General features: G+C 39.7%; 1 protein-coding gene across 1 annotated transcript in view; it reads left to right on the top strand.

Annotated features, from left to right (window-relative positions):
• Nucleotides 1-22,032, top strand: part of AGBL4 (AGBL carboxypeptidase 4) — a 1,345,014-nt gene that overhangs the window by 692,205 nt on the left and 630,777 nt on the right. The window lies entirely within an intron of this gene.

The raw sequence follows: 22,032 nt of genomic DNA, 5'->3' as shown, positions 1-22,032 counted from the left end.
ATTTTTTTTTTATTTGACAGGTATTGTTATAGACAATGGTACAGAGAGACAGAGAGAAAGGTCTTCCTTCTGTTGGTTCACTCCCCAAATGACCGCTAAGGCTGGCACTGTGCCAATCCAAAGCCAGGAGCCAGGTGCTTCTTCCTGGTCTCCCATGTGGGTGCAGGAGTCCAAACACTTGGGGCATCCTCCACTGCCCTCCCAGGCCACAGCAGAAAGCTGGACTGGAAGAGGAGCAACTGGGACTAGAACCTGGTGCCCATATGGATGCCAGCACCACAGGTGGAGGATTAACAAAGTGAGCCACGGTGCTGACCCAAAGTACATCATTCTTTGATGGCCCTTTCTTTCCACTGAGGTCTCATAGAGATCCTCCGTGTAGGGTATTTTTTGCCACAGAGTCTTGGCTTTCCATGCCTGAAATGCTCTCACAGGCCTTTGCCAGACCAGGAAGCCTTAAGGGTTGATTCTGAGGTCAGAGTGTTATTTATAGTGAATGTCATTCTGGAAGTCTGTTGTGTGGACTTGCTTTCTTGTGGGGAACCGCAAGCTGGCCACCTGTGAGAACCACCTCATCTGCATAGCTTGCAGCAATCGGTCGACCACAAGTCCTACGAAAACAACCAGGTGAAACAGATGAAGTTGAAGCAGGACGGACTCTGCATAAACTAGGAAGAACCAGGTGAAACAGATGAACTTTCAACCTGAGACTATACGCGCCCTTTCATCTGATTGGACCATATCAGCATAAAGGGACATTGGGATCTGGGCGGGGGCGCGGCTGCCACTGCTGGCGGCCGCCGCTGCGGCCCCTCTTTTCTCCTCTCCCTACTTTCCTTTTACCCCCACAAGTAAAAGTTCCTTGAGAACCGATGAACAGTGACCGTGTCGTGACTGCGTTGGACCCTCGCAGGCGAGGGTCCGACACTTTCCATATTGGACTTTCCTTCCTTTTTAATTCTATTATTATTAGCAGGCACTTGATATTATTTATATGATCACTTTTACACTTAGACCTATCAATATGTTGACTTTAACATTTAATATGATCGTTTTAACAGTTAAGATAACATTTATACCACTGATTTTAATGGGTTTAGAGTCCCATGATAAGTTTTTAGGCTGAATCCTTTGAAGTAAGTCTGTAGGACTCTATGCAGAACTATAATACTTTACATTTATAGACTACCTCCTCCTTTTATCCCGCCTCTTATTTTTTACTGGGATCTTTTCCCAATTGACTTAATATACATATTATTATCTCTATGTTACATAAAGAGTTCAACATATAGTATGAAGAAGAGGAAAGAAAAAGAAAAAGAAAATGAATTGTTTCTATAGCTTTCATTCTGGAGTGCTATTAATTATCCCAAATCAGGGAGAGCATACGGTATTTGTCTCTTTGGGACTGAGTTATTTCAAAATAACACTGGAAGAACAAATTATACATAAGGATATCTACACTCAGAGTGTCCCAGATGTGAAATGGCTTAGAGGTGTGGAGCTAGCGAATCCATAAGCCAGGCTCTTCTCCAGACTCAGCATATGTGGTTCCTTTATCTTCATTTCTTGGCCTTTCTTCTGTCAGGCTTCCTGCTCCAGGAAAGCTACACAATCCTCTTAGTATGGGGTCCCCACAAGCTAGCATGGAAGAATATGGCCTTTCAGCTTGTGAAAATTTATTGTTACTTTTTATTTTGTGTTTCCAGTGTTATTTTGAGAGTAGGGTGGGCAATATATGGGCAGTGCCCCTAAAGTGATCATGTTCTACCTAACTTACATTTTTTTATTACTGTCTAAATCGTATTGAAGGAAAATATTCAGCCAAAAAGTAGTACATTAAAATTATTAGAGGCAGAAGGCCTGAGTGCAGGTTTTAGTTCTGCTCCTTATAGCTGGATGACTTTATGCTATTCTTTTAGCTTTCTGAGCATTAGATTCCGAATTTGTAGAATTGGAATTCACAAGTACCTTCAAGAAACAGAGATTGAAGCCTTGTTTTGTGACTTGGTAATGTATGAAGGTGAAAAATATAGGTGCTTATTATATCTTGTATTGGAAACAACAAGTAAAAACAGACAGGATCATAACTTATAATCAAATGCTGTTGCTCTGTAAAGATATGGATCTACCATAGCCAAAAGCATCACTGCATATTTCCAAGCAATATTTGAGAGAACAAATAATGAAGAAGAGTGTTAAAACGGGCCCTATCAAAATGTTTTCCACCCCAATTTCATTTGATAATCACAATAGTCCTGTGTGGTAGGAAAAGCAGTATTACTGTTCCCCTCACTTTCATCCATTCATTTACTAATTTAATACATGCATTGAGTACCGAATATTATACATAAAGTACAGTAATTGTTGCCAAACTATAAATGTGTCATTTCCCACATGCTTTTCATTTACAAATAAAATACAAAAAGATCTTAACTAGATATTTCCTGTACAGCAGTGTAGAAAGGAAAAGGTCATTGTGAATTAAGGTGAATAGGCTTGGGTTTGAATTCCACTTTACCAGGACTGATTGAGAAACTTCAGATAATGTGTTGGACTTTGCAAATAACACATTCTCAATACATAGTATGAGAAGGAATGGGTGCGTGGGTGGAAAAATGATGCCATTTCACTTCTCTAAGCCTCACTTTGCTCTCCTATAATATAGAAATGACTCCTGGATGCCAAACTGTTTATGAAGTTTGCATCTACTTTAAAAATTACTTTAAAAAGTTGCTTCTGTAAATGAAAAACCAATAAACATGGCTGCACCAGAGCCCTATCCACCTCTTACCCAGTGCAGACAGCCATAGAACCCCATATAAACTGCTTGCTCTGCTCTAGCTCACATGAGTACATTTCAGAAAGCTTTCCTATTGGCCAGATTACTCTGGCTGATTTATTGAGAATAGCCTATAAATCTACAGCTAAGGAAACAAGTTGCAGTGCTATTTCTATCTGGTGTCTTGAACCGGTGTTTTAGTAGTGGATTAAGTATTGAGTATATTTTAAAAGAATACCCAATGGTAATTTTTAAGTATCACGTGTAGAGTGAAATGTAGGAAAGAGTAAGGGATGACTTAACATTATTGTTGTGACCACTAGGAGGACGGAGTTTCCATGAAATGAGATGGGGAAGACTAAACAGAGTAAGATTGTGAAGATCAGATGTTCAGTTTGGGGCATGTTAAATTTGAGGTGTTTATTAGATTCCGAGTGAAATTGTTGAGGTGGCAGTTGGATATATGAGTCCAGATGTGGTATAGGAGGTTTGAGCTAGGGATATAAATTTGGTCAACAGGGCCACAGAAAGTTGAAATGGGGGACAACAGCCATTGCTTTTGACAACAAGGAAAGCATAGGTGATATTTTCAGAGTCATTTCAGTGATATGGTGGGTGTAGGGGTATAAACTATAGTGGGTAAAGAAGTAAATTGACATCAAAGGAGTTATCAAAGTGTGGATTACTCCTCAAAGTATTTTGGTAGTCTGGGGCAGAAAGTTGCTGTTTCAGTGCAGAAGTTGTGGCACTATTGGGCATTTCAGGCTTTTTAACACACTTTAGTCTATTAGAGTCTGCAAAAGCTCTCTCCAACTGTTCCTTCTTTGGCTCTTCTTCACCTGTCTGTTCTTTAAAACATCTGTCTGCCATATTCTTCTCTCTGAACTTTACTCACCCACCTGGAACAAGACATAAAATCCTAGCATGGCAATCAAGACTCTACTATATCTAGCCCTGGTGTATTAGAACAAATGTCTTCCATACTCTCTTACCACTCTGGATTTTTTTTTTCCAGTCCCAGAGCTCTTCGCCTTCATGTGTCCATACCTTTAAGCATATTCTTCATTTTGCTTAGAAGCCCCTCCTGTTCTCTTTCTTCATGTAAATCCTTCCTTCCTGTCCAGGACTCTGCATAAATGTCATTTCTTCCAGGCAACCTCAAGTTCCCCTCCCTTACCTGTAGTAATTACTGCATATTCTGCTTTTTCTTGTAGTGATTATTACTTACAGCTTGTGCAAAAATGGCATAAATTAGGACCAGCATTGTGACATAGTGTATTAATCTGCTGCCTGTAACACTTGCATCCCATATGGGCACCAGTTTGTGTCCCAGCTGCTCCACTTCTGATCCAGCTCCCTGCTAATGGTGGGAAAGCAACCAAAGATGGCCCAAATGCTTGGGCCCCTGCACCAACATCAGAGACCAGGATGGAGCTCCAGGCTCTTGGCTTCAGCCTGGCCCAGTCCTGGTCATTGCAGCCATTTGGGGGAGTGAATCAGAAATCTCTAACTCTGTCTTTTAAATAAAAGTAGTAAATCTTTTTAAAAAATGACATAAATGATTTTATAGTGGTCAATAAAAATATCCCAGAAAATGTTGGGTGATGTCTTAGCAAAGAAGTTCTAAGTAATTTCTGGAGCATTGACATTCTGTGTGATTCTGTTACTATCAATCATGCCAAAGATGTCCAGTTCTGACATTATCCACTCACTCACTCACTCACTCACTCACTATGTCATTTACCTACTTTGTGACCTAAACAGTTTCCCCAACCCCTCTACAATCCACTAGCCTAAGGCTGAAACTTGTTTCTGGTTCTTAATTAATTGTCCAATCCAAATATCAGGATCCTGAGTGTTAATCTGAGTATCAATCACTTCATGCAAAATGAAAACCATAGTTTCCACTGTAGAACATGGTAATACATTATGATGCAATTATCCTGAAACCAAAGCATACACAGGATACATAAATGACATCCCCTCTAGGGAGTTTTCCTGGTATTCTCATGCCAGCCTTTCCCACCTCCGTTTTTCAAACTTCTGTTATTGCATTTATCATATGGTATCATTCATCTTACACTATATGGTGAACATAAGCATTAATATTATGTTCATAGCATGGAATTTAGATCCAGGTATACCTGGGTCCAAATTCCCCTTCTGCTACTTCTTAGTTATGTGACCTTGGCAAAAATCAGTAAATGACTCTGATCCTTAGTTTCATGATTTATAAAATGTGAACTTCATTAGGAAACAATGTGATAGACACTATGAAACACTTGGCAAACTAGTAAGTTACTCAGTAAATATTTGTCAATTTGATTTCATTGAATTGATTTATATCATAAAGCATTCCTTCTGCTTCTAATGCCACAAATTATTAGGGGAACAAAATTTAAATAATTTATTTTATTTTTATTGAGTGGAAAAGGTTGTGGTTTAGCCTGCTGTGAATCTCAGTAATGGACTGATTATCTGAAAGACTAGCGTATCTTTGTATTTAAATAGGCCAAACTGAATTACAGTGTAAAACATCAGCAGGAATTCCTGTGGAGTGGTATTTTTCAACAAAAACCATTATCCCTGGCCATAAGTATAGAAATGGTAAAGCATCTATATTCATATTTTACATTAAAAATAAGATGATTAATTCCACAAGTTAATTTATTATATTTGTTACCTACAATAAAATTCAAATTTAATAGTCTAGTAGTTACAGATATTGAAGAATGGCTTATTGAAAAGAGTCTGTAATTTGATACCATTTTCTTAGTAAGAGTGCGTATTTGCTATTTTCTAGCAAGAAATATGAAATAATTTTTATAGCATTATTTTCCAGTTGTGTTATTTTAGCGATTTCAACTTGGTCTCTGGTAGGATTCATAAATTTCACAGTAGCAAAATATCTGTCAACTGTGTGAATAGCAACATGTAGTGGACAAGTGTAGCTTGAAGTTAGAAAGGGCTGTGTTGGGATTCCAGCTCTAGACATGTTCCTTCTTCACTTTGAGCACATTCTTCTTCTGTAAAAGGTAGAAAATGAGAGTGTGTTTTCAAGGTAATCCTGTCAAATGACTTGAAGCAAGTGAAAAGCCTGGCAACTGGTGTCTTAGTCCACTTTCTGCTGCTGTGACAATGCCGAATACTTAGTACATTATGAACAGCAGAAGTCTTTTTGTCCACAGTTCTGCAGTTTAGGAAATCAAGGCTCGGTGCCCACATCTGGCAAGGGCCTCCATACTATATTATCCCACGGCAGAAGGAGAAGGGCAAGCAAGTGTGTGAGATGGTCATGGACTATGAAACCAAACTCATCACCAAGAACCCATTTTAACAAACATGGTGTTAAAGTTTCTACCTCTTGGCTGGTGCTGTGGCTCACTTGGCTAATCCTCTGCCTGAAGTGCCAGCACCCCGGGTTCTAGTCTAGGTTGGGGCGCCAGCTACTAGTCCCGGTTATTCCTCTTCCAGTCTAGCTCTCTGCTGTGGCCCGGGAAGGCAGTGGAGGATGGCCCAAGTGCCTGGGCCCTGCACCCCATGGGAGACCAGGAAAAGCACCTGGCTCCTGGCTTCGGATCAGCACAGCACTGGCCATAGCGGCCATTTGGGGAGTGAACCAACAGAAGGAAGACCTTTCTCTCTGTCTCTCTCTCACTGTATATAACTCTACCTGTCAAATAAAAAAAAAAAGTTTTCCTCTTGATACTGTAAAAATGTCGATTAAATTCCAATATGAGTTTGAAGGGACACTTTAAACATGGCCCTTAGTCAATATTATTTTTTAAATTCTTTATACTTTTGTTAATCAATGGGACAGAGTTGTTTTGCTTGCTAAAACATAAGGATTTTTTGATATTATTATTATTTTCTATGTGCTTGTTCTTAAATAATCACTACAACCTAATGAGAGAAAATATGAATGCTGAGACTTGAAATATTATAAGTATTTCTTTTTTTAACTTTTATTTAATGAATATAAATTTCCAGTGTACAGCTTATGGATTACAATGGCTTCCCCCTCCCATAACTTCCCTCCCACCCACAACCCTCCCCTCTCCTGCTTCCTCTCCCCTTCTATTCACATCAAGATTCATTTTCAATTCTCTTTATATACAGAAGATCAATTTAGTATATATTAAGTAAAGATTTCAACAGTCTGCACCCACACAGAAACACAAAGTGAAACATACTGTTGGAGTACTAGTTATAACATTAAATCATAATGCACAGCACATTAAAAACAGAGATCTCACATGAGGAGCAAGTGCACAGTGACTCCTGTTGTTCACCCAACAAATTGACACTCTAGTTTATGGCGCCAATAACCACCCTAGGCTCCTGTCATGAGTTGCCAAGGCTGTGGAAGCCTTCCAAGTTTGCCGACTCTGATCATATTTAGACAAGGTCATAAAAGACAGGGTGAGGATAGTAACCAATGATCCTAAGATCATTAACCAGGTCGGAACAATTATACAGCATTAAGTGGGGAAGAGGACCATCAGTACACACAGGTTGGGAGTAGAGCCATTGGTGGTAGAGTAGAGGTTATAATTACAAAGGAATGAGGCCCAAGTGCGCTAGACAGGGTCTATAACAAAGGACAGAGTCATTATCAGAGGAGCTAAGAAAGGTGCTGTCTAAGCTACAATTAAGTTTTCTGATTGAGAGGCAAATAGAACCTGATAGAAGGGGCTTGATAATAATCTGTTGGGCTTTAGGCCTTGTAAGTTAAGAGGCCCAGACCTATCTATCTCTTCACATGGGGTACATCCTAAGGGAGTTGTGAACCTCCTAGGGAAAGGCACTCTGTTGACTTTCATTACTTGGCTGGCCTGGGAGGAAAGCTGGCCAGGTAAAGGCAGGTGGCATCTCTAACAAGAAATTTACAGTTCTGCCTGCAATGTTGCTGACCCTACTTGGCCATCCCCTCAGCTGTTCACTTTGCAGTGTTCACTTTGGAAATTGGGCTGAGTGAAGGGCTTTTCAGCTTAGAGCCAATAAGATCTGTGGCTCTGACCTGGGCATCCTTCGACTCCAGGGCAGGTCCATTTCCAGTGATCCAACTCTTGGCAGAGCTGCCAGGGCTCTTCACAAGTTGACTTCTGCTGAAGCCCAGGCTTACCACATTGAAAGCCACTGCAGTGGACTGGCCTGTTGGGTCTCCTTGAGGGCAGATCACTGTACAGATCGGCCATTAATAGGCCTGCCACCCATTGCTTCTGATGCCTAGCTTTCTTTTCCTCCTGGTTTGTGTTAAAGCAGACCAGAGGATGCAAGTCAAGGGAGTGCCCAAGTCCCTTCTCTAATCTTTTTCATCTGTATATTATTACTTTATCCATTTAATAAACTGATTATTGAAATATTTTACAAATTTTTCTTAAAAAAGTGTTTATTTTTTCTTAATAACTTATAAGATCATTTCATACATTAATGATAATGCCTAACACAGGATAAAAAGCATTTGCTATATGAAATCATTCATGGTATTCTGGCTTTAAGGTAGAGATTTGCAATGGACTTGAACTTAGTTTCTATTTAGATTCTCTTCCAAACCCAAATCACATTACTATCATTTATAATCACTATGATTCTCCATAGTTTCACTAAAGATGTAATGATATACAAACAATATACAGAACAGTTTATATTTTAATCTCATAATTTTATAATTGTCACCTCAAATCCTATTCAAAACTAGATTTACCATCACTGCCTGTAACCTATGCCCTTAAAATATGTTTTAAGATACTACATCACTCACCTTGTTGTGCAGGACAGAACCAGGGAGTTATTGTTTTTTAAAAAATATTTATTTTATACTCTATTTCTATAAGGTGAACTATTTTCATGCATTTTGTATATAAAGATTTAGAAACATAGTGATACTTCCTACCCTACTCTCCCTCCTCCTGCCTTTCTTATTCAATTTACTTGAGTGGCAAAGTTACAGAGAAAGTGGGAGAGACAGAGGGAGAGAAATCTTCCATCTACTGGTTCACTCCCCAAATGGCCACAAAGGCCAGAGGTAAGCCAGGCCGAGGCCAGGAGCCAGGAGCTTCCTCCAGGAAACCCAGGGTCTTGCTCTGGGTCTCCCATGTGGATGCAGGAGCTGGATCAAAAGTGGTGCAGCCAGTGCTGGAATCAGTGCATGGGATGCTGGTGTTTTTACCTGCTACATCATAATGCTGGCCCGGAGAGTTATTCTGATTTGCATTTTTTCCAACTGTAGGTTACTGGAAGATTTCAACTTAGTCTCTTGTCATTCCTAGATTTAATATAAATGTAAACTATATACTCTTTTATATCTGGTTTCTTCATTAAGCAGCATGTCTTTGTAAGTATTGGCAGTTTATTTAATTCCTGAGTAGTATTCCATGAACACACTATAATTTACTTTTTTTAAAAAAAAGATTTATTTCATTTATTTGAAATAAATCTTTTTTAAAAAAAGTAAATTATAGTGTTTATTTGAAAGACAGGGTTACAGAGACAGAGTTACAGGTGGAGACAGAGAGGGAGGTCTTCCATTGCTGGTTCATTCTCCAGATGGCCACAAGGCTGGAGCTGCACCGATCTGAAGCCAGGAGCCAGGAGCTTCTTCCAGGTCTCCCACGTGGGCGCAGGGCCCAAGGACTTGGGCCATCTTCTACTGCCCTCCCAGGCCATAGCAGGGAGCTGGATAGGAAGTGGAGCAGCCAGGACTAGAACCGGTGCCCATATGGGATACCGGCGCTTCAGGCCAGGGCTTTAACCCACTGTGCCACAGCGCTGGCCTTGGAAATTTTTTCAATAAAGTTGATTAAAATTTTTAATGGAAAGTAGAACAATCAGATTTCATAAAACATGAACTTTGGGCAATAAATGGTATGAAATAATTGCCAATTTCCATAGAAAACAGTCATCTGTTTAGTTCTAGATTCATCGTCCTGTGTCACCTAGCTTAGTTCACACTTAGTCCTGCCTGTGTAGGGAAAAAGCTTCACAATCCTGATCGACCTCTCCTAGACTCCATGCCCTGTGGAGGAATGGTTACTATAGAGGAGGCAATGATGCCTGGGAAGCAAACAGCAACAGCCTTCCCATGAATGTCTCCAGAGAGAGCCTGGAGGACATTGAGGAGCTTCAGGCATAAATGTTCATTCTTTCCATTTAGGCATTCTTTTCAAAAGTAACTTGCAGTTTAGACTATTTGCCACATGCTGCTACTGACTAGAGACACAAATGAACTTGAGATCTCTCTAAAGGGAAAGAGTTCATGTTAGTGTTAGGAAGAGAAGATGGGTAGAAAGGACTGTTTGATATGAATACAGGGCACAAATCTGCTTTTGGTTAAATTTTTTCTTTTTAAATTTTTTTTTGACAGGCAGAGTGGACAGTGTGAGAGAGAGACAGAGAGAAAGGTCTTCCTTTACTGTTGGTTCACCCCCCAATGGCCGCTGTGACCGGCGCGCTGCAGCCAGTGCACTGCAGTCGGCGCACTGCACTGATCCGAAGCCAGGAGCCAGGTGCTTTTCCTGGTCTCCCATGCGGGTGCAGGGGCCAAGGACCTGGGCCATCCTCCACTGCACTCCTGGGCCACAGCAGAGAGTTGGCCTGGAAGAAGAGCAACCGGGACAAAATCTGGCACCCCGACAGGGACTAGAACCTGGGGTGCCAACACCACAGGTGGAGGATTAGCCTATTGAGCCGCGGCGCCGGCCAGAAATTTTTCTATTTTAAAAAAAACTTTAACAGACATATAAAAATTGTGCCTGTTTATAGTATGCTATATGATGCTTCATTTATATGTATACATCATGTATTATCCAATCAAGATAAGTATATTTATCCTCTCAAGCATTTCACATTTCTTTATTGTGAAAACATAAAAAATCCTATCTTCTAGGGTTTTTTTAAATAGAGAAATATACAAATCATTAATGGTACCAATAGTCACCCTACTTTGCAATAGAACTCCAGGCTTTCTTATTCCTATCTAGCTATACCTAAGTACCTGTCAATCAACCCGACCCCATTCCTTCCTCTGTACTTCCCTCTCCAGCCTCTGATAACCATCATTAAATTTTAACTTCTATGAGATCACCTAGTTTTAGACTCCACATATGATTGAGATCACATGATATTTATCTTTCTATTCTTGGCTCGTTTCACTTTCAGTGACTTTCAATTCCATCTATGTTGTTGCAGTTGACATTGTTTCATCCTTTTTATAGTTGAGCAATATTCTATTATGGATATTACCATTATCTATCCACCTTTCTTTTTAAAGATTTATTTGTTTACTTGAAAGAGTTACACAGAGAGAGAAGGAGAGGCAGAGAGAGAGAAAGAGAGAGAGAGAGAATCTTTCATCTGCTGGTTCACTCCCCAAATGGCTGCAACAGCCGGAGCTGAACCAATCTGAAGCCAGGAACCTCTTCCAGGTCTCCCATATGGGTCCCATCCAAGAACCTGGGCCATCTTCTACTGCTTTCCTAGGCCATAGCAGAGAGCTGGATCGGAAGTGGAGTAGCCAGGACTCGAACTGGTGCCCATATAGGATGCTGGCACTGCAGGTGGCGGCTTTACCCACTATGCCACAGCACCAGCCGCCTATCCATCATTTCTTTATCTATCCATCAGTTGATAGTCTGTTTCCATTTCTTGGCTATTATGAATAATGCTTTGATGACCATGGCTGTGTAAATGTCTGTTTGACAAATGGATTTCTTTTCCCTTGAGAATAAACCCAGAAATAGGATTGCTGGATTTTGTTATTTGTATTTTAGTTTTTTGAGCAACCTCCATACTGTTTTCAAAATGACTATATGAATTTCCATCACACCAACAGTATGCAAGGGTTCCCTTTTCTCCACTTCCTTGCAAATACTTTTTGTATTTTTATTTTGTCTTTTTGATAAAAGTCAATCCTACTGGAGTGAACTGATATTGCATTATGGTTTTGACTTGCACTTCCCTTATGGTTAGTGATATTGAGCATTCTTTTTCATGTACTTAATGAGTACCCTGAGATCTACAAAAAATTCTTTGGCTTTAACAATCTATCTTGAAATGATGACAACATAACATTGAATATAAATATAGAAAAAGAAAGCAACAATACACAAAGAGATAAGAAATCCTAATAAAGCACTCTACATTTGCGCTCCATTCTTCCCCACATTTTTAATATTTGATGTTACATTTTACCTCTTTCTATATTTCCTCTTAATGTTTTAATGCCATAATTATAATATTTTATTCTTAAAAACATAGATATAAATGACTTACATATCAGGTTTATAACATTTGAATATTCAGAATTTGTATGTATAACTTCTCAGTGAAAACTAGAGGGGGCAGAGCCAAGATGGCGGAATAGAGAGGACACGCACTGATAGTCCAAGAAAAGATAGGTTAATAAAAGTGGAATTACGGTAATCTCAGGAAAGGCTCAGGGAAAAAATTGCAGAGGAAACTATTCCGGATCTAGTGGATGTGACGTGGATGACCTGCAGAGAGAGCAAGGACACACATGGAAGCCAAACAGTGGAGTCTATGCATCTGTGCTGGAAGGGGAGGTGAGCTCTGTAACCCGAGACATCAGCGGGGAAACTAGCTTGAAGCCCTGTTGGGGAAAGTTCACCAAACTAACTACAGAAGAGAGGGGAAAAAAAGGGGGGGGGCAGTATTGTCTCTCTCCACCCACCTCGCAAAGGTGAGCAGGAGACAAAGAGCAGGAGCCATTATGGAATTACGTAAAAGGTGCGCGAGTGACCTCAGGGCTGTGCGCGACCTGACAGCTGCACCTGCCCCCAGTCAAACAGAAAAACCTGACTCTGGAGGGGGTGAAATAACAGGAAGTTAGGACTTAGTGAAAGGGTGGAGCTAATGAACTGAGACTGTGAAAAAAGAGACGGTGGGCGAGAGAACTCACAGAGTTCACGTGAGTACTCTCCAGAGCCATTACAATTCGGTAACCTTGGCAACCCGGTGGGAGACTGCAGGAGAATTTGAGCCCATACTGAGGGCAGCACAGATTCTTTGTGTGATCCTGGGGAAAAAGCAGATGAATGATACACTCACAGAAGGCAGAGATCGGAAGCTGACTACTTCAATTCCGATCAGCTGTGTGGTATCACTCCCTCCTGAATCAAAAAAATATATATATAAATAAATAAATAAAGAGAGAGATTTACCACGCCTAACCATGGTGTGTCACCTTTGGCACACCCTTAACCCTGAAGAACCAAGCAAAGCTCTCTGGCCACACCCATGTCAAGCCTCAAGCCTCTAAGGCTCCTCCAAAAGCAGAGGGTCCACTTAACACAGTCATAGTATAACAAGAAAAAAGCACAACAGCAAGGGAAGAAGAATTCAAAGAATATCTCCACAATGCCAAGCAACAAACGCAGAAACTGAGGGAAGAAGATTAAGGAAGACATTATGACACCCCCAAATGAACAAGACAACCCAAGCCAATATTATGAGGATGATGAGATAGAAGAAATGCAAGACACGGATTTCAAAAAGTTTATAAGAACATTTAGAAGTTTTCAAAAGCAAATTCTTGAACTACAGAAATCCTTACTGGACAGGAAAACCTCTCTCGTGAAAATGAAATCTTAAGGGGAATCAAAATGAAACGCAGAAATTAGTAGAACTGGAAAGTGTGATAGTGAAGAGAAATCAAAATGAAATGAAGAACTCAACTGATCAAATGACAAACACATTAGAGAGCCTTAAAAACAGAGTCAGTAAAGCAGAAGAGAGAATATCAGACTTAGAAGACAGAGAACAGGAAAGGAAACAGGCAAACCAAAGAGAAGAAGAGGAAATCAGAAATCTAAAAAATACTGTCAGGAATCTACAGGATACTATTAAAAAACCCAACATTCGAGTTCTAGGAGTTTCTGAAGTCATGGAGAGAGAAAAAGGATTAGAAGGCCTTTTTAGTGAGATACTTGCAGAGACCTTCCAGGATTTGGAGAAGGACAAAGACATCCTAGTACAGGAAGCTTATAGAACCCCTAGTAAACATGACCAAAAGAGATCCTCACCACGACATGTTGTAATCAAACTCACCACAGTGAAACATAAAGAAAAGATCCTAAGATGTGCAAGAGAGAAATGTCAGATGACTCTCAGAGGATCTCCAATTAGACTCGCAGCTGACTTCTCATCAGAAACCCTACAGGCTAGGATGGAATGGAGAGACATAGCCCAGGTGCTAAGAGAGAAAAATTGCCAGCCCAGAATATTATATCCTGCAAAGCTCTCATTTGTGAATGAAGGTGAAATAAAGACCTTTCATAGCAAACAGAAATTGAAAGAATTTGTTGCCACTCGTCCAGCCATGCAAAAGATGCTTAAAGATGTGCTACACACAGAAACACAGAAACATGGTCATCAATATAAAAGAAAGTAAAGGAAGGAAACCTCACAGCAAAAGATCACAGGAAGTTCAAAGCATATACTAGAAAATATCTTTGGGAAAATGGCAGGGCAAAGTTACTACTTATCAATAGTCACATTGAATGTTAATGGCCTCAACTCTCCAGTTAAAAAGACACAGATTGGCTGAATGGGTTAAGGTACACAACCCACCTACTTGCTGCTTACAAGAAACACATCTTTCCAACAAAGATGCATGCAGACTGAAAGTGAAAGGATGGAAAAAAGATATACCATGCCAACAGAAATGAAAAAAGAGCGGGTGTAGCCATCTTAATATCAGACAACATAAACTTTAATGCAAAAACTGTTAAGAGAGACAAAGAGGGGCACTATATAATGATTAAGGGATCAATTCAACAGGAAGATGTAACGATTATCAATGTGTATGCACCTAATTACAGGGGCACTGGTTTATTCAAAGATATGTTAAGGGACATAAAGGGAGACTTAAATTCCGATTCAATTGTACTAGGGGACTTCAACGCTCCACTATCAGAAAAAGACAGATCTTCCAGACAGAAGATAAACAAGGAAACAGTAGATTTAAACGACACCATTTCAAAAATGGATCTAACAGATATCTACAGAACTTTTCATCCTACACATAAAAAATTTACATTCTTCTCAGCAGTACATGGAACCTTCTCTAAGACTGACCACATACTAGGCCATAAAGCAAATCTCAGCAAATTCAAAGGAATTCGAATCATACAATGCAGCTTCTCAGACCAAAGGGGAATGAAGTTGGAAATTAGGAACTCAGGAATGCCTAGAGCATATGCAAACACATGGAGATTGAACAACATGCTCCTGAATGAACAATGGGTCATAGAAGAAATCAAAAGAGAAATCAAAAACTTTCTGGAAGTAAATGAGGTCAACAGCACAACATATCAAAACATGGGATACAGCAAAAGCAGTGCTAAGAGGAAAATTTATAGCATTAGGTGCCTACATCAAGAAATTGGAAAGGCACCAAATAAATGAGTTTTCAACGCATCTCAAGGATCTATAAAAACTGCAGCAAACCAGACCCAAATCTAGCAGGAGAAGAGAAATAATTAAATCAGAGAAGAAATCAATAGTATTGAATTCAAAAAAAATTACAAAAAATCAGCCAAACAGGGAGCTGTTTTTTTGAAAAAATAAACAAAATTGACACTCCATTGGCCCAACTAACTAAAAAAAGAAAAGACTCAAATCAATCAAATCAGAGATGAAAAAGAAAATGTAACAACAGACACTACAGAAATAAAAAGAATCATCAGAAATTACTACAAGGACTTGTATGCCAGCAAACAGGACAATCTATTAGAAATGGATAGATTCCTGGACACATACAACCTACCTAAATTGAACCAGGAAGACATAGAAAACCTAAACAGACCCATAACTGAGTCAGAAATTGAAACATTAATAAAGGCCCTCCCAACAAAGAAAAACAGGACCAGATAGATTCACTGCTGAATTCTATCAGAGATTTAAAGAAGAACTAACTCCAATTCTTTTCAAACTATTCAGAACAATTGAAAAAGAGGGAATCCTCCCAAATTCTTTCTATGAAGCCATCATCACCTTAATTCCTAAGCCAGAAGAAGATGCAGCATTGAAAGAGAATTACAGACCAATATCCCTGATGAACATAGATGCAAAAATACTCAATAAAATTCTGGCCAATAGAATGCAACAACACATCAGAAAGATCATCCATCCAGACCAAGTGGGATTTATCCTTGGTATGCAGGGATGGTTCAGTGTTCGCAAATCAATCAATGTTATACACCACATTAATAGACTGCAGAAGAAAAACCATATGATTATCTCAAAAGATGCAGAGAAAGCATTTGATAAAATACAACACCCTTTCATGATGAAAACTGTAAGCAAACTGGGTATAGAAGGAACATTCCTCAATACAATCAAAGCAATTTATGAAAAACCTATCGCCAGCATTCTATTGAATGGGGAAAAGTTGGAAGCATTTCCACTGAGATCTGGTACCAGACAGGGATGCCCACTCTCACCACTGCTATTGAATACAGTTCTGGAAGTTTTAGCCAGAGCTATTAGGCAAGAAAAAGAAATTAAAGGGATACAAATTGGGAAGGAAGAACTCAAACTATCCCTCTTTGCGGATGATATGATTCTTTATTTAGGGGATCCAAGAACTCTACTAAGAGACTATTGGAACTCAAAGAAGAGTTTGGCAAAGTAGCAGGATATAAACTCAATGCATAAAAATCAACAGCCAACACGAGTCACTGTGTACTTACTTCTCAGGTAGGATCTGTCCTTAATGTGTTGTCCAATGTGAAGTAATGCTATAACTAGTACTGAAACAGTATTTTACACTTTGTGTTTCTGTGTGGGTGTAAACTGATGCACTCTTTACTTCATATATACTAAATCGATCTTCTGTATATAAAGATAATTGAAAATGAATCTTGATGTGAATGGAATGGGAGAGGGAGTGGGAGATGGGAGGGGGACAAGTGGGAGGGAAATTATGGGGGGGAAGCCATTGTAATCCATAAACTGTACTTTGAACGTTTATATTTACTAAATAAAAAAAATAAAAAATAAAAAATTAAAAAAAATCAACACCCTTTGTATACACAGGAAATGCCATGGCTGAGAAAGAATTTCTAAGATCATTCCCATTCACAATAGCCACAAAAACAATCAAATACCTTGGAATAAACTTAACCAAGGAACGTTAGAGATCTCTACGATGAGAATTAGAAAATCAAAGAAAGAAATAGAAGAGGATACCGAAAAATGGAAAAATCTTCTATGCTCATAGATTGGAAGAATCAATATCATCAAAATGTCCATTCTCCCAAAAGCAATTTAAACATTCAATGCAATACCAATCAAAATACCAAAGACATTCTCCTCAGATCTGGAAAAAATGATGTTGAAATTCATATGGAGGCACAGGAGACCTCGAATAGCTAAAGCAATCTTGTACTACAAAAACAAAGCCAGAGGCATCACAATACAAGATTTCAGGACATACTACAGGGCAGTTGTAATCAAAACAGCATGGTACTGGTACAGAAACAGATGGATAGACCAATGGAACAGAATAGAAACACCAGAAATCAACCCAAACATCTACAGCCAACTTATATTTGATCAAGGATCCAAAACCCATCCCTGGGGAGTAAGGACAGTCTATTCAATAAATGGTGCTGGGAAAATTGGATTTCCATGTGCAGAAGCATGAAGTAAGACCCCTACCTTTCACCTTACACAAAAATCCACTCAACATGGATTAAAGACCTAAATCTATGACCCAGCACCATCAAATTATTAGAGAACATTGAAGAAACCCTGGAAGATATAGGCACAGGCAAAGACTTCTTGGAAAAGACCCCAGAAGCACAGGCAGTCAAAGCCAAAATCAACATTTGGGATTGCATCAAATTGACAAGTTTCTGTACTTCAAAAGAAACAGTCAGGAAAGTGAAAAGGCAACCGACAGAATGGAAAAAAATATTTGCAAACTATGCAACAGATAAAGGATTAATAACCAGCATCTACAAAGAGAGCAAGAAACTCCACAACATCAAAACAAACAACCCACTTAAAAGATGGGCCAAGGACCTCAATAGACATTTTTCAAAAGAGGAAATCCAAAGGGCCAACAGACACATGAAAAAATGTTCAGGATCACTAGTAATCAGGGAAATGCAAATCAAAACCACAATGAGGTTTCACCTCACCCCAGTTAGAATGGCTCACATTCAGAAATCTACCAATACCAGATGCTGGCAAGGATGTGGTGAAAAAGGGACACTATCCCACTGTTGGGAATGCAAACTGGTAAAGCCACTATGGAAGTCAGTCTAGAGATTCCTCAGAAACCCTAATATAACCCTACCACACAACCCAGCCAACCCACTCCTTGGAATTTACCCAAAGGAAATTAAATTGGCAAACAAAAATGTTGTCTGCACCTTAATGTTTATTGCAGCTCAATTCACAATAGCTAAGACCTGGAACCAACCCAAATGCCCATCAACAGAAGACTGGATAAGAAGTTATGGGACATGTACTCTATAGAATACTATACAGCAGTAAAAAAAAACAATGAAATCTGGTCATTTGCAACAAAATGGAGGAACCTGGAAAACATCACGCTTAGTGAAATAAGCCAGTCCCAGAGGGAGAAATATCATATATTCACCCTGATTGGTGACAACTAACTGAGCATCAAAAAGGAAACCTGATGAAGTGAAATGGACACTATGAGAAACAATGACTTGATCAGCCCTTATCATCACTGTTGATGTACAATTTAATACTATATCCATTTTAGTATTATTGTTTGTTCTACTTAATAACATTGGTTGAGATATGTAATTAACACACAATTATTCTTAGGTGTTTAAAGTTAACTGAAAAGTGATCTCTGTTAAATATAAGAGTGGGAATAAGAGAGGGAGGGGATGTACAATTTGGGACATGCTCAAGTTGACTTGCCTCAAGTGGTGGAGTTAGAAATGTGCCAGGAGATTCCAATACAGTCCCATCAAGGGTCATGTACCAATGCCATCTCACTAGTCCAAGTGATCAGTTTCAGGTCACAGTAGACCATAATGATAGGTCTAAGAGTCAAAGGGATCACATAAAGAAGACTAGTGTCTGCTAATACTAACTGATAGAATCAAAAAGGGAGAGAAGGATCCAACATGGGAAGCGGGATACACAGCAGACTCATAGAATGACAGTTGTCCTAAACAACACTCTGGCCTCAGAATCAGCCCTTAAGGCATTCGGATCTGGCTGAAGAGCCCATGAGAGTAGTTTATGCATGGAAAGCCAAGACATGCTGGCAAAACAAAACAAAACAACAACAACAAAACCTAAATGAAAGATCTCTGCAAATGAGATCCCAGTGGAAAGAATGGGCCATCAAAGAAGGAGGTACCTTTCTCTGAAGGGAGGAGAGAACTTCCACTTTGACTATGGCCTTGTCGAAATAAGATCAAAGTCAGCGAGCTCAGGGGGCTTCCATAGCCTTGGCAACTCATGACTAGAGCCTGAGGAGGTTGCTGACGCCTTAAACAAGAGTGTCAATTTATTAAGTCAACAACAGGAGTCACTGTGCACTTATTCCCCACGTAGGATCTCTGTCTTTAATGTGTAGTTCAATGTGAATTAACGATATGACTAGTGCTCAAACAGTATTTGGCAATTTGTGTTCCATGTGGGGGCAAAAACTCATGAAATATTTACTTAATATATACTAAATTGATCTTCTGTATATAAAGATAATTGAAAATGAGTCTTGATGTGAATGGAATGGGAGAGGGAGTGGGAGATGGGAGGGTTGTGGGTGGGTGGGAAGTTATGGGGGAAAAAGCTATTTTAATCCATAAACTGTACTTTGGAAATTTATGTCTACTAAATAAAAGTTTAAAAAAAATAACTTCTCAGTGAATGTTCTACCTTTTGATGTTTTCTTATTTCTTGTTAGAATCTCTTTTTTTTTCTGTTTTGCCATTTATGGTAAGAAATTTCTGTTAGTGATAAATTCTCTCAGATATTTTTTGGGAATGTGTTTATCTCTTCCTCATTTCTGAAGAATAGTTTTGATGGGTATATATTTTTGGTTGGTATCTTTTTTGTTCCTTCAGTACCATAAAAGTCCCACCACACATCTTTCTGGCCTGTATCATTTCTGTTGAGAAGTCTGTAGTCAAGTAAATTGAGATCCCTTTACATATTATTTGCTTTTTTTCTCTTACAGTTTTGAGAATTCTTTATCTTTAACCTTAGACTGCTTGATTATAATGTCTTGGGGAGTAGACTTGGTTGGGTTCAATCTCATTGGTAGCCTGTGACCTTCTTGTATCTGGATAGTTAAATCTTTATTTAGGTTTGAGAGATTTTTTTTAACAACTGTTTCTTGGAATATGTTTCCTATTCCTATGATATTTTCAAGTCCCTTTTGTATCCAAACAACTCAAGTATTTGCTGTTTTTATGATAGCCCATATATCCTGTAAGCTTTTGTCATTCTTTTTTTTTTCTTCCTTCTCCTCCAGCTTTGTTTTTTCAAATAGCCTGTCTTCTAGCTCACTGATTATATTTTCTGTTTGCTCTATCCTGCTATTGATGCATTTGAAGATATTTTTTATTTCACTTTGTGTGCTTTTCAGTTCAAGGATTTCTGCTTGATTTTGTTAATTATTTCCATGTTTCTATCAAATCTCTCTGAATATTGAAGTATTTCTCTCTGTTTTCTTTACTTTCACTGAATTTGCTTAAAAAGAGTTATTTTGAAATCTTTACATGATCATTTGGAAATTTTAATTCCTGGGTCGTTGGTTTCTGGCAGCTTATTTTGCTCTTTAGGTGAATTTCCCTGGAAATTCCTGATGCTTGTTTTTTTTTTTTTTTTTTTTTTTTGACAGGCAGAGTGGACAGTGAGAGAGAGAGACAGAGAGAAAGGTCTTCCTTTTGCCGTTGGTTCACCCTCCAATGGCCGCCGCGGTAGCGCGCTGCGGCCGGCGCACCACGCTGTTCCGATGGCAGGAGCCAGGTGCTTCTCCTGGTCTCCCCTGGGGTGCAGGGCCCAAGCACTTGGGCCATCCTCCACTGCACTCCCTGGCCACAGCAGAGAGCTGGCCTGGAAGAGGGGCAACCGGGACAGGATCGGTGCCCCGACCAGGACTAGAACCCAGTGTGCCGGCGCCGCAAGGCGGAGGATTAGCCTGTTGAGCCACGGCGCCGGCCGTGATGCTTGTTGATATATGACATGGTCTGTCCATTGAGGCATTAGTTTTAATAACCTGGCCTTATCTGTGGCTGTCCTTCTAGAAATTCTAATCTATTTATTTTCTCCAAGCCTATGGACCTTTGCCATGTCAGCTCTAAATAACACCCTCTGTTAATATTCGTCCTGGGCCACTGTTGATAAGTTTTTATTATTTCATTCCTGTCATACTCCTCAAACTCAAGTTTATTCCAATCTGCAATTGATGTATTGTTCAATATGAACAGGAAACATGCCTAAAAAGGAGTAGTCTGTCACTACAAACTACCCTCTGGGCCTATGGTGGGTTCAGCCTCCTTGTCCTGTGTTCATGTATATGATTATGCTAGATCATATCCAGAGCCCATTTCCCACAAATACCAGTGCATCCTGGTTGTAGGACTGAAACCAACGCTACTATGGTCTGTCTGCTGCTGAAGTGACTCAGTACCCAGTACTAAGGGCCCTAGTGCTACTGGCTGAAATATTACACTGCTAAACCAAAGCATGGAACTCTGCTAGCACTGAAGAAGGTCTAGAGACTCTGTAGGTACTGCCCTGGATTAGGAAGCATTAGGATCTGCACAACCCTGGGTTTTATCAACCTGGCACTGAGAACCAAAATGGCCCTGTGACTGCTCTCTGTGCAATGTTGTAGGATGGATAATACAGACATCCCTCAACTACTCAAGCAGCTCTTAGGTGATTCACTCCTTGGTCTCAGTCAGCAGTTCCTGTTTTATCTTAGGGGTGTACACCAGGCCTGCAAGAGGCTAGTGGTGATACACACAATAAGATGCCCATATAACCAGGGTGCAGGTCTCCAGCCAATACTGGAGGCATCCAGAAATTATGTTCACAGGTGCTGGCCTAGGTATGGAAGTCATTAGGATCTGCCCAGTATTGGGCTTTACCATCTTAGCACTGATTTCCAATTTACAGTTCTATAGCCCCTTGAAATCTGCCAAAGTTTGGAGTTGGATGACAAAGGCAGACCCTTTGCTGCCAGATTGGCACCAGTCTGTTCACACCTGGATTCCACAGTC

This window comes from Lepus europaeus, chromosome 5 (assembly GCF_033115175.1).
Source record: "Lepus europaeus isolate LE1 chromosome 5, mLepTim1.pri, whole genome shotgun sequence".
Lineage (NCBI taxonomy): Eukaryota > Metazoa > Chordata > Mammalia > Lagomorpha > Leporidae > Lepus > Lepus europaeus.
Note: the sequence above shows the minus strand (reverse complement) of the source record. Positions and strands in the feature narration are given on the sequence as shown.